The sequence below is a fragment of the Peromyscus leucopus genome, chromosome 9, assembly GCF_004664715.2.
Source record: "Peromyscus leucopus breed LL Stock chromosome 9, UCI_PerLeu_2.1, whole genome shotgun sequence".
NCBI classification, from domain to species: domain Eukaryota; kingdom Metazoa; phylum Chordata; class Mammalia; order Rodentia; family Cricetidae; genus Peromyscus; species Peromyscus leucopus.
The window spans coordinates 64,483,697-64,494,544 of NC_051070.1; the positions used below are offsets into that span (position 1 = coordinate 64,483,697).

Here is a 10,848-nt window from a genome sequence, read left to right on the forward strand (position 1 = left end):
CTGGGTATGCAGCCTTCCTTCCAAAGTTTGTCTTAAGAGTTTGATTCATAGACTACATGCCCCTCTTGGCTTTTTCCTACCTTGATTCTTGGTTGTTTTCCTGAATTTGGTGTGTGAAAGTAAGATATATTACCTAACGTTGCTATAGTGAACATGGGGATAGCTGATCCTGTTCTGAATGTCAGTTAACTTGATAATGCTCTCTTCAGGTACACAGATATGGAGAGAAATTATTGGAAGCACATCACATTGCAAGGCATATTTATAGATGCTCTCAAGGCTGAAAATAAGTTGTCCCATATCACAATTTGAATCTCCACGTAACAGAGCAGGGCCAATGGTAATCATTTAAGTCATTAGAAAAGATGGCCCATTTGCATATCTCTGCTACTTCTACTTTCTTCTGTCTACACACACAATAATAATAGTAATAAATGAGAATTTTATGAACACACAAAACACAACATGTATCATAATTTATATATTAAACAATGACAAATGATAAGAAATGCACAATATGAAAACATATTGTATTTCAACTGTGTACTTTATTGACCATCATGTAAAAAAGCTCATCTCTCAGTTAAGATGATCGCCTACTCAGGTTATGTGTTGCTCTACCAAGTCCATCTAATGTCTTGGAAAGATGAGTTTGTCATTCCCAGTAGGTTTTCAGCTACTCCCACAGGTTGCATTAGGCTGTTTCATTGGATGTACTGATTCTCATCTGTTCCATGTGCCTGTGAAGATATGAATTTGGCCTGATTTACACCATCACATGAACAGAGCCTCCATGTTCTTTAACTGCTCATATTATGTGTAGCTTGATGTCAATTGAATCACCCATATACCATCTTAGAAATCTGAATATCAGGCCTGGAGAGGCGGCTCAGTGGTTAACAGTGCTTACTGCTTTTGCCAAGGGCCTGAGTTCACTTCCCAGCATCCACGTGAGGCATCTCACAACCGCATGTTACTCCATCTCCCAAGGATCAGAACCCCTTTTCTAAACTCTGTGGCTATCTGCACATGCATGCAGGTACTCACTAACAGACACACATATACACATGACTTAAAAGTAATTCTATGTCAAGCTGCATCACTGCATGAGCTGTGCCTTTCAGAGCAAGGTAGTCAGGAAGTGATCTTGATCTCATGAAGCCCAGAAGGATGAAACATCCCACCATGATTTAGACCTGCTGGTGCTGTGCCTTGACCTCTACCAAATCCCATGTAAAAACGTGGCTTCATAGGGACAGAAGAAAAAAAAAACACTTTGGTAAAATAAAATGGAAGTTATATTTAAAACAATAATAATAGCAATAATAAGATTAAAAATCTCATCATCAGAGTTGTATTATTATGTACAGTCATAGCTATAGCATTTATAGATTTTTATCCTAGCAGGAAGCACATGTCCTCGGGAAGGGGCAGCAGCCATTACTACCAACGTTTCCAGTGTTTCCTTGGAGTGACACCAACTGAGTAGAATGAAGCTGAGAAGGGAAGCCTTAGTTAACGAAACAAAAGTCACCCTCCACAGTTCTTTGTTTACCATTTTTCTCTATCATTCACCTTCACAGCTTTAGTCAGGTCTACCTTATTCATCAGGAATAACTTCGAACTCAGAAAAATTTCCATTCCTTCTCTCCTCCCTTGTCCTATTTTTCATATTACTTTCATTAGTCTTATCTCCCCTAACCTAGAAGACCTAGACAATTGCAAATCTCCCAGCCCTATCCACACGACTCCCCATATTAAACCATAATGAAACCTTTATTTGCTCACACTGTCTGCCATCTATTCTATGGAGTGAGGAGGTGTTTATGTTCCCATAGTTTCCATCATCTTAGCAGCTATTACTATGCTCTGTTGAATCTAAACCAGTGGTTCTCAACTAGTGGGTCATGACCCCTTTGGGGGTCAAACAACCCTTTCACAGGGGTCACCTAAGACTATCAGAAAACCCAGATATTTACATTACAATTCATAACAGTAGCAAAATTACCATTATGATGTAGCAACGATGTTGTGGGATAATGCTCTTGTACACTGGTTTAATAGAACGCTGATTGGCCAGTAGCCAGGCAGGAAGTATAGGCGGGGTGAGCAGATGAGGAGAATGATGGGAAGAGGAAGGGAGGAGGGGTCTCCAGCCAGATACAGAGGAAGCAAGATGACAAGGCAGAACTGAGAAAAGGTACAAATCCACGTGGCTAAATATAGATAAGAATTATGGGTTAATTTAAGTTATAAGAACTAGCTAGCAAGAAGCCTGCCATAGGCCATGCAATTGGTAATATAAGCCTCTGAGTAATTATTTTATAAGTGGCTGCAGGACTGTGGGCTGGGCAGGACCAGAGAAAACTCTGGCTACGCAACAAAAATAATTTTATGGTTGAGGTTTCCACAGCATGAGGAACTGTACTGAAGGCTCCCAGCATTAGGAAGGTTGAGAGCCACTGCTCTACACAATGAGACATCAGATTCTGTCTATGAAGTCACTATTTATTCTGAATCCTGGTAGTTGGTCTCTTCACTCTATTAACCAAAGGATACATAGCTGAACATCTTTTCATGATCTTGAGACAAATAAGCCCTTGAGAGAGGGTGACTTTCAGTAGGATTTCAATTCAAGGTGGCTACAGATCCCAAAGCCTGGTGCCGAGAGGGCAAAGATTCTTCTCTATCTCAGTAGGGGAATGTGAGACCTACGTTGAGGCAAGAGGAGGTTCAAGATACTCTGGCAGTGCTGTGGCTGCTCAGGTGACTGGTGGCTCAGCTGTTGCTCTGGGCACTCTAACCTGAGCTAAGAGGAAGCTGGACTTCAAGCCTCTGTGTCCTCTTACAACAATCCAGGTAGATTAGATTGGCCTGTGTTTCCTGCAGTGATACCTATGACTGCAAATGGAATGTCATGTTGAAGAAATAAGGGGACTCAGGCTGTGCCATCAAAACATTGGCCAAAATTGTTAAGGAAGTCAGTCCAGTGGTGAGGAAAGTGAGACTAGAGTCTAAGATCCAAAAGACAGCCTCATGGTCCCTGCAGGTGCATGGCCTCTGTGTCTACTGTAGCCTCATGGTCCCTGAAGATGCATGGCTTCTGTGTCTACTGTAGCCTCATGGTCCCTGCAGGTGCATGGCCTCTATGTTTACTGCAGCCTCATGGTCCCTGTAGGTGCATGGCATCTATGTCTACTTCAGCCTCATGGTCCCACAGGTACATGGCCTCCATGTCTACTGCAGCCTCATGGTCACTGCAAGTGCATGGCTGATCTGCCTACTGCAGCCTCATGATCCCTGAAGGTGCATGGCCTCTGTGTCTACTGTAGGCTCATGTTTCCTGCAGGTGCATGGCCTCTGTGTCTACTGCAGCCTCATGGCCCTTGCAGGCACATGGCTGCTCTGTCTCCTATATGGGGAAAACAGCTGCTTTGCAGTAGTGTTGGGATGATGGGCTAGGACAGAGCATGGACCATCCTGGACAAATGCAGGTCTGTTCCACATGATGCATAAATGTTTGACTTTTATTCTCATGCTGCAGGAAGTTAGAGAGTGTGCCAAGTCTATAATTTAGCAGTGTTGGAAGTTCTCAGAGACTGGAGTGGAACGGCATAAAGTTTTAGTTAGACTAAGTGAATGAAGACACACGAGGGATGTTAAAACAGCAAAAACAGTGTGGGGGTTCTGCATATGAAGGACTTTATTTTATAATGTGAGGTGGGATAAAAGGAATCCCAGTTGGCAAACTGTATCTGAATGTCACTGGGGTTGTATTTAGTGAGACATCCACAGCTAAAGTCATCTGTGTTAGGTTTATAGCCTGAAATATGCCCAGAGTTCCAAGCTAGAAAACAGAGCCAGAGGCATCAGAGTTATTTACTCAGACATTTTTGTACCTTTGAAAGAAACAACCACAAAGTGGGTTTATTTGAAAGCAAATATCTCATACGCAAAATGATAAAATTCCAAAACCAAAACTGTAGTGGTAAATACCAGACACACCGGGAAACTTTGGTGCTCTTTACCTAAGGTGACAGTACACAGGAATGATCGTCGCATCTAGCTGCTTCCTGGCAGATAAGCCTGAAATAGTTTCATTTTCCCATTTTCCTCCCTTTAAAAATCAGCAGTATAAACTTGTGTTAGTCAAACTTCCTTCTCATTGCCACAAAAACCACAGCACCATCTGAGATGTCCCACACGGCAGCCACCAGTGGCACATGGCTCCCAGCCCTGGAACTGCAGCTAGTGAGACCCAGGGACCCAGAATTTAACTGATGAATTTTCATTTATGTTAAAAATGGTTCTCACTTAGATTGCTGGAAAAACAACTCACATCAGAGCAACCATGATATATAACACTACTTCTAAAGCTATTGGGATCAATATTATAAATCTAGGTAGAGATTAAGTATTTCAATTAAAACGTAGCTCTCAAATTAAGCTGCTCTGTAAGTTTAAAATCCACACCAGATTTCAATGCTTGAATGCGAAGAAAATAAAAGAACAATCAATTATTTCCTTAAAATCATTTTGAACTACTGTTGCTTTGGAACTTGTGAGATGGTGAATTAATAAAATACATTATGAAAAATTGATTTCATTTCTATTTTTTTCATATGGATACCAGAAAATTAAAACTCCCATTTTCCTGAGATGATGCTCTTGTCACCAAGTCTCAGACTCCTCAGAGGACAAGAAAGGATAAATCTTAGAAAAAGTGTATATTTTCTTGTAAATTGTCCAAGTGAAAAATAGCTTGATTATCACAACTCAGACACCAAATGCCAACTTACAATGACCTGTACTAGAATGTAATCGACTTCCTCACTTTAGGGGGAAAAAAAGTCTTACTCATTCAGCCTGTGTCTCATGAGGGAATTTGAAAGTCAAGGTATTTTTGCTCTGTTATTGTGTCAAGGGAAACATTGTTTATGAATATCTAAAGAGTACAGGGACAGATGATGCCTACAAACATGCTCACAGGCTCATACTCAGCAGAGGCCCACCTGCCTAGGGAATGGTTCCACCCACAGTGGTCTGGGCCCTCCCACATCAGTCATTGATTAAGACAATCTCTCAGAGACATTACCACATTCAATCTGATCTCATCAGATCTCTAGGTTGTGTCAAGTTGACAATAAAAACTAACCAGTACAAAGGTTTAATAGATAGTTATTTGGTTCTTTTTTTTTTTTGAAAATCATTAAAGATTATGTATCCTTTTTTGCTGAACAGGAGTCCTGCATTGTAGATGATCTGTTTTTTCATATTCTGACCCAATCAGAGCACCATATACATAGAATGGCACATGTTCAACCATGCAGAATTTAAATCCCATTTAGAATTTATTTCACTTGATACATTAGCATTATTTTAGAGCTAAATCAAATGTCAAGATTATCTTTAAGAAACATTCCATTCCATCAGATGCTGAATTTTCTGCTATATTTTCTATGAACTGCTGAATGGTTAGCGATCTGCTCTATCAAATAGTCAGTCTCCAGCCTTCCAGGACTGATGATGCATGCCAGGCAGAGTTCAGCTACCGAGTGTTAAGTGCATATATGAAGATTTAATTTAATCTATGCAGAAAAAGATTAATAATTTATTTTTTCTCATACTAATTTTGCTTTGGTTATAGAAATAGCCAAACACTGTACAGTGAATCGTTTTTTTTTTTTTTTTTTTGATAGTCACTCTGAGGCTCATGCTGGCCTGAACTTCCTTGGTAGACTAGCCTGGTATCAAACTCATGGCAATTTTTCTGCTTTGTAATTCCCAGCCTTCTATGCCCTATGATTGTATAGTGAGACTCATGCCTGGGTGGTAGAGTGAATTCCTACACATCAATTATAAAGATTCACACCAACTATCATGGTTTTTCTAATTTTATTTCACCAGTGTCTCTAAAAGTAGTCTTTTATAGTATAAGGTATCAATTTTTCACCTGTAAATAGTTTGATTAATTTTTGTTTAATCAAGCACTATACCATTATGCACCTAACATTTATTACTTAATTCATATTACATATAAAATCATCATTTAAAAAGACTGGTTTGTTTGAAGCAGGGTACAATAAATTCTCTCTCCCTTCCTTCCTTCCTTCCTTCCTTCCTTCCTTCCTTCCTTCCTTCCTTCCTTCCTTCCTTCCTTCCTCCCTTCCTTTCTTCCTACCTACCTTCCTTCCTCCCTCCCTTCCTTCCTTTCTCCTTCCTTCCTTTCTTCTTCCTTCCTCCCTCCATCCCTTCCTCTTCCCTCCCCCTCTCTTCTTCCTTCTTCCTTCCTTCCTTCTTTCTCTTTCTTTCTTTCTTTCTTTCTTTCTTTCTTTCTTTCTTTCTTTCTTCCTTCCTTCCTTCCTTCCTTCCTTCCTTCCTTTCTCTCTCTCTCTCTCTCTCTCTCTCTCTCTCTCTCTCTTTCTTTCTTTCTTTCTTTCTTTCTTTCTTTCTTTCTTGGCAGAGTTAGGGATCAAACACAGGCTTTCCTGCATACATGCTAAGCAGTCACTCTACCTTGAGCTATACCTAAATCTAGTTATATTTCTCCACTACCTTTGAGGACTGTTACTAGAGTTAGCTACCTCTGGCACTTTATTTACAGATGTGCCATGGGCACAGTTCCATGTAGATGGTTAATGTAGCACTTTTACACCAGATAGGCCTGATTTCTCCTAATACGTGGTGGGTAAACAAACAGTGTGATCTGCTGATTTTGTTGAATAGTTATTTAGCTTTACAACTAGTTAAAACTTGTGTAACTTAGTAAAGAAAAGAAAGATGGGGAGATAAAAGTGGAAGGCGAAAAGGTAAAGGCAGCTCGGCCTGGGGATTTTCAACTGCCTTCTGTTTCTTTACATAGACATGACTATGTGTCTTGATTTTGTCTATTCAGCAAGAACAAAGGGAATTAGAGCTGGAAAACAAAATAGGCTTCAGAGCATTTAAAAGCATCTTATGCTAGAGAAAATGAGCTAACAGGGATGATGTAGGGGAGAGTCAATTTAAGCGGTAACTGATCCTGACTTCCTGGAATGTTTCCCTCATTCAGCACGAAGGCCTCGGACCCTCTATAATTCATGGAAATGCATGTGCCATGGTACAGTCTTAATCTGGAAAATTTGGGGGAAGGGTGTGTGGTGACAAGGGTCTTCTTACAACTTACCTCTATCTTTATTGGTCAGGCTTTTTCTGAGACAAGCTTGAGCCACCTGGATGTCAGCCTTTGATGGAGTTCTCCAGCTCCAGGAAGAAGTGACATCTCTCAGAGCATGGTTGATGGCCACCTGAATCGTTGTCATAGTTTGGGTGCTGCATGTTAACTCTTTGTTGATGTTGTCTTTGGACCATCTATTCTTTGTCTAGCTGCCTTGTGTATGTAGATGCTCGTGTGTGTGTGTGTGTGTGTGTGTGTGTGTGTGTGTGTGTGTGTGCACATGCACACATATACCCTGTCATCACACCGTGTAATTAGTAGTGATGCTAATGGATGGTAAGACTAGATAATAACAGAATACTGAGGGTTTTAACAGCCCCCACATAACCATAAAACCTATATTTTGGCCGGGCGGTGGTGGCACACGCCTTTAATCCCAGCACTTGGGAGGCAGAGGCAGGCGGATCTCTGTGAGTTCGAGGCCAGCCTGGGCTAGCAAGTGAGTTTCAGGAAAAGGCGCAAAGCTACACAGAGAAACCCTGTCTCGAAAAACCAAAAAAAAAAAAAAAAAAAAAAAAACAAAAACAAAAAAAACAAAAAACAAAAAAACAAAAAACCCAAAACCTATATTTTGTTTTCTCTAAAAGGCTAGAGCTGTGAAATATTGTATTTTACTGTATTACTGTATTGTATTGTATTCACAAGACTTATATTATTAATGATTTAGTGGGCCCAAAGACAAGAGCCTGTATCCCATTATTCTGGAGGCTGAGGCAAGAAAATTATGAGTTCAAGGCTAACCCGGGCTACATAGAGAGTTCCAGGCTGGCCTATTAGGCTTTGTCTCCATAAGCTAATGACTCACTACTAACTAGCTACCTAGTTAGACAGACAGATACATGATGGAGAAAAGAAAAAAAAAAGAAAGAAAGACAAACCCCATCCAAGGACTGAGGAATCTGGATGCAGACATCCATGGCTAGGACCCAGGTAGAGCACTGGGAGTCTAATTAGTGAGAAAGAAGAGGGTTTATATGAGCGAGAATTGTTGAAACCAAGGTTGGATAAAGCACAGGGACAAATAACCAAATGAATGGAAACACATGAACTATGAACCAAAGGCTGAGGGGCCCCCAACTGGATCAGGCCCTCTGAATAGGTGAGACAGTCAATTGGCTTGATCTGTTTGGGAGGCATCTAGGCAGTGCTACCAGGTCCTGGGCTCGTTGCATGAGTTGGCTGTTTGAAACCTGGGACTTATGCAGGGACACTTGGCTCAGTTTGGGAGGAGGGGACTGGTCCTGCCTGGACTGAGTCTATCAGGTTGATCCCAGTCCTTGGGGGAGACCTTGATCTGGAGGAAGTGGGAATGGGGAGTGGGCTGGGGGGAAGGGGAGGGGGGCAGGAAGGGAGAGAACAAGGGAATCTGTGGCTATTATGTAGAACTGAATAGTATTGTAAAATAAAAAATAAAATAAAATACATAAAAAAAGAAAGAAAGACAGATTTGAAGGATTGTTAGATGCCAGGGCAGTCTACACAGCTTTTTCCTAGCCAATTCCGTGGAGTTTATTTGTCCTTAATTCTATTCCTTTCAAACTCTGTTCTGGGGAGCTGTGTGGAATACTAAAGGGCCTGGTAAAGCCAGGGCGTTTATTAGTGAAGATCCTATTTCTCAGCACATCTTCCATGACTCCATCTCTTCATACATGTGAGTATTTCTAGTTCTTACCAGATTCAGGCATTTGCTTTAGATTTCAAGGCTTTAAAAACCTCTGCAATGTCCCTCTCCACCTTCTCATGTTTTTAACAAAATCATACATCAAAGGAATCACCACATTTCCTATATTACACCTCCTTATAATGTACAGAGAAAGATTGGAACAGACGATGAAAATCTGGAGTCCAAATTTTGGAAGCTCACTAAACCCGGGTAATCCCACCTCCGATGAAAGACGTCTGTCCACAAGCCTAAAGATCATTTGCTGAGGTCTAATCTAAGGATCAAAAGGCCTAAGACTCAGAGCTACAGTGAAAGACAAGGACAGAATTATTAAACATGACAGCATTTCATCAGAAAGATTAATTATTTACTGTAGAACCCAAGGACTATCATGAAATTAAAATCCATCAACCCTTTTCATTTAACCATGACCAAAAGCTGCCCCATAAACAGAGAACAATTTGGTTCTTTTTTTTTTCAATTTTTGTCTTTGAGTTATAATTGCTGATGACAATTGCATTCTTTCTATAAAGAGATTAGACATAATATAAATTTTGCCACAGTAAGCCATTGTTATTGACTGACTTGCTGGAACTTAATAGCTATTTTTTGTCAAAATATTCCATAATTTTTCTCATACATAGAATCTTTATCTACACAAATACAAATTACTTACACACACACACATACATTTATATATATATATATATATATGTACAAATATATTCGTGACACAGATATACATATATGTGACAAGAAAGCAGAACCAGAGTGAGGAAGAGAAGAGAGTGGGGGGCAAATACGGGCAACCATATATATGCATGAAAATTCCTCAATGAAATTCATTTGTCCTATAGTAAGAATTAAAACAATTTCCCCTTTTTACATTATGAAAGGACTAGATGTGCAAGTAGAAGATGTTATAAAGGAAAAAAGGTAAAGTTATTACTGTAATCTCACCATGGCCAACAAAGATGCTCTTGCTTTGAAGATGGCTGTGTAGTCATGGCCAAAGGAAACAGCTGTGAGGAGTGTAAAGATGCACACCCTTTCTCCAATGCCCACCAATCAGGAGGGTGAGGACGCATACTCCATCCCTGATGCCCAGCTGTGAGGAGGGTGAGGATGCACACTCCATCCCTGATGCCCAGCTGTGAAGAGGGTGAGGACACACACCCTATCCCTGATGCCCAGCTGTGAGGAGGATGAAGACACACACCCTATCCCTGATGCCCAGCTGTGAGGAGGATGAAGACACACACCCTATCCTTGATGCCCAGGTGAAACAGACCCAAAGACATTGTGAATTTATCAAGTCAATCCCATCTGCCACTGACTGCCTGAAAGTAAGCTGATAAAAATAAGCTCTTTATAAAAAAAACTGAGTAATATTTTAGGCCAGGCATGGCAGCATACACTTTTGGTCTCAGCACTTGGGAGGCAGAGACACGTCGATCTCTGTGTATTTGAGGCCAACTTGGTCTACAGAGTGAGTTAAAAAAAAAAAAAAAACTAAAAAAAATTTTTTGACTAAAATTTTTTACCTGCATAATAGAAAGAATGTCCATATGTTTACAACTGTAAGAAGCTTGGATTCATCCTGATTTTCTCATACACACATACAAATCTCACCCCATGTAGGGCTTCTAATCACACATATTTTATCAAGTATTTATAGCTCATGGTTTGTATTGTGGACCATAGAGATCAAAATACAGAAATTAAGCAGATTCATTAGAAATTAGAAAGTAACAAATTCATTAAGATGTGATGTTATAATTAATCATCCAACCATGAATGTCATAGTAACCTTTGCTTTATGTAGTAGGCATACACTTAAAATAGTCCTTTACATGCTGCCTTTTCAAATAACTTACGTTAAGGCATACCCTGCATGCAACAGGACACAGTCCTTTAAATATCCTATTTGGTGAGATCTGAAAAATGTTCAACCACCTACATGTGAAAT

The 10,848-nt window shown here is 40.2% G+C and overlaps 1 long non-coding RNA gene across 1 annotated transcript; it reads right to left on the reverse strand.

Moving 5' to 3' along the window:
• Positions 1-568: 568 nt before the first annotated feature.
• Positions 569-9,922, reverse strand: LOC119088580. Its single transcript, XR_005092251.1, has 3 exons — positions 9,840-9,922; positions 7,166-7,311; positions 569-740 (listed from the first exon to the last, which is right to left on the reverse strand). It is a non-coding gene; the product is annotated as an uncharacterized LOC119088580 (long non-coding RNA).
• Positions 9,923-10,848: the final 926 nt, after the last annotated feature.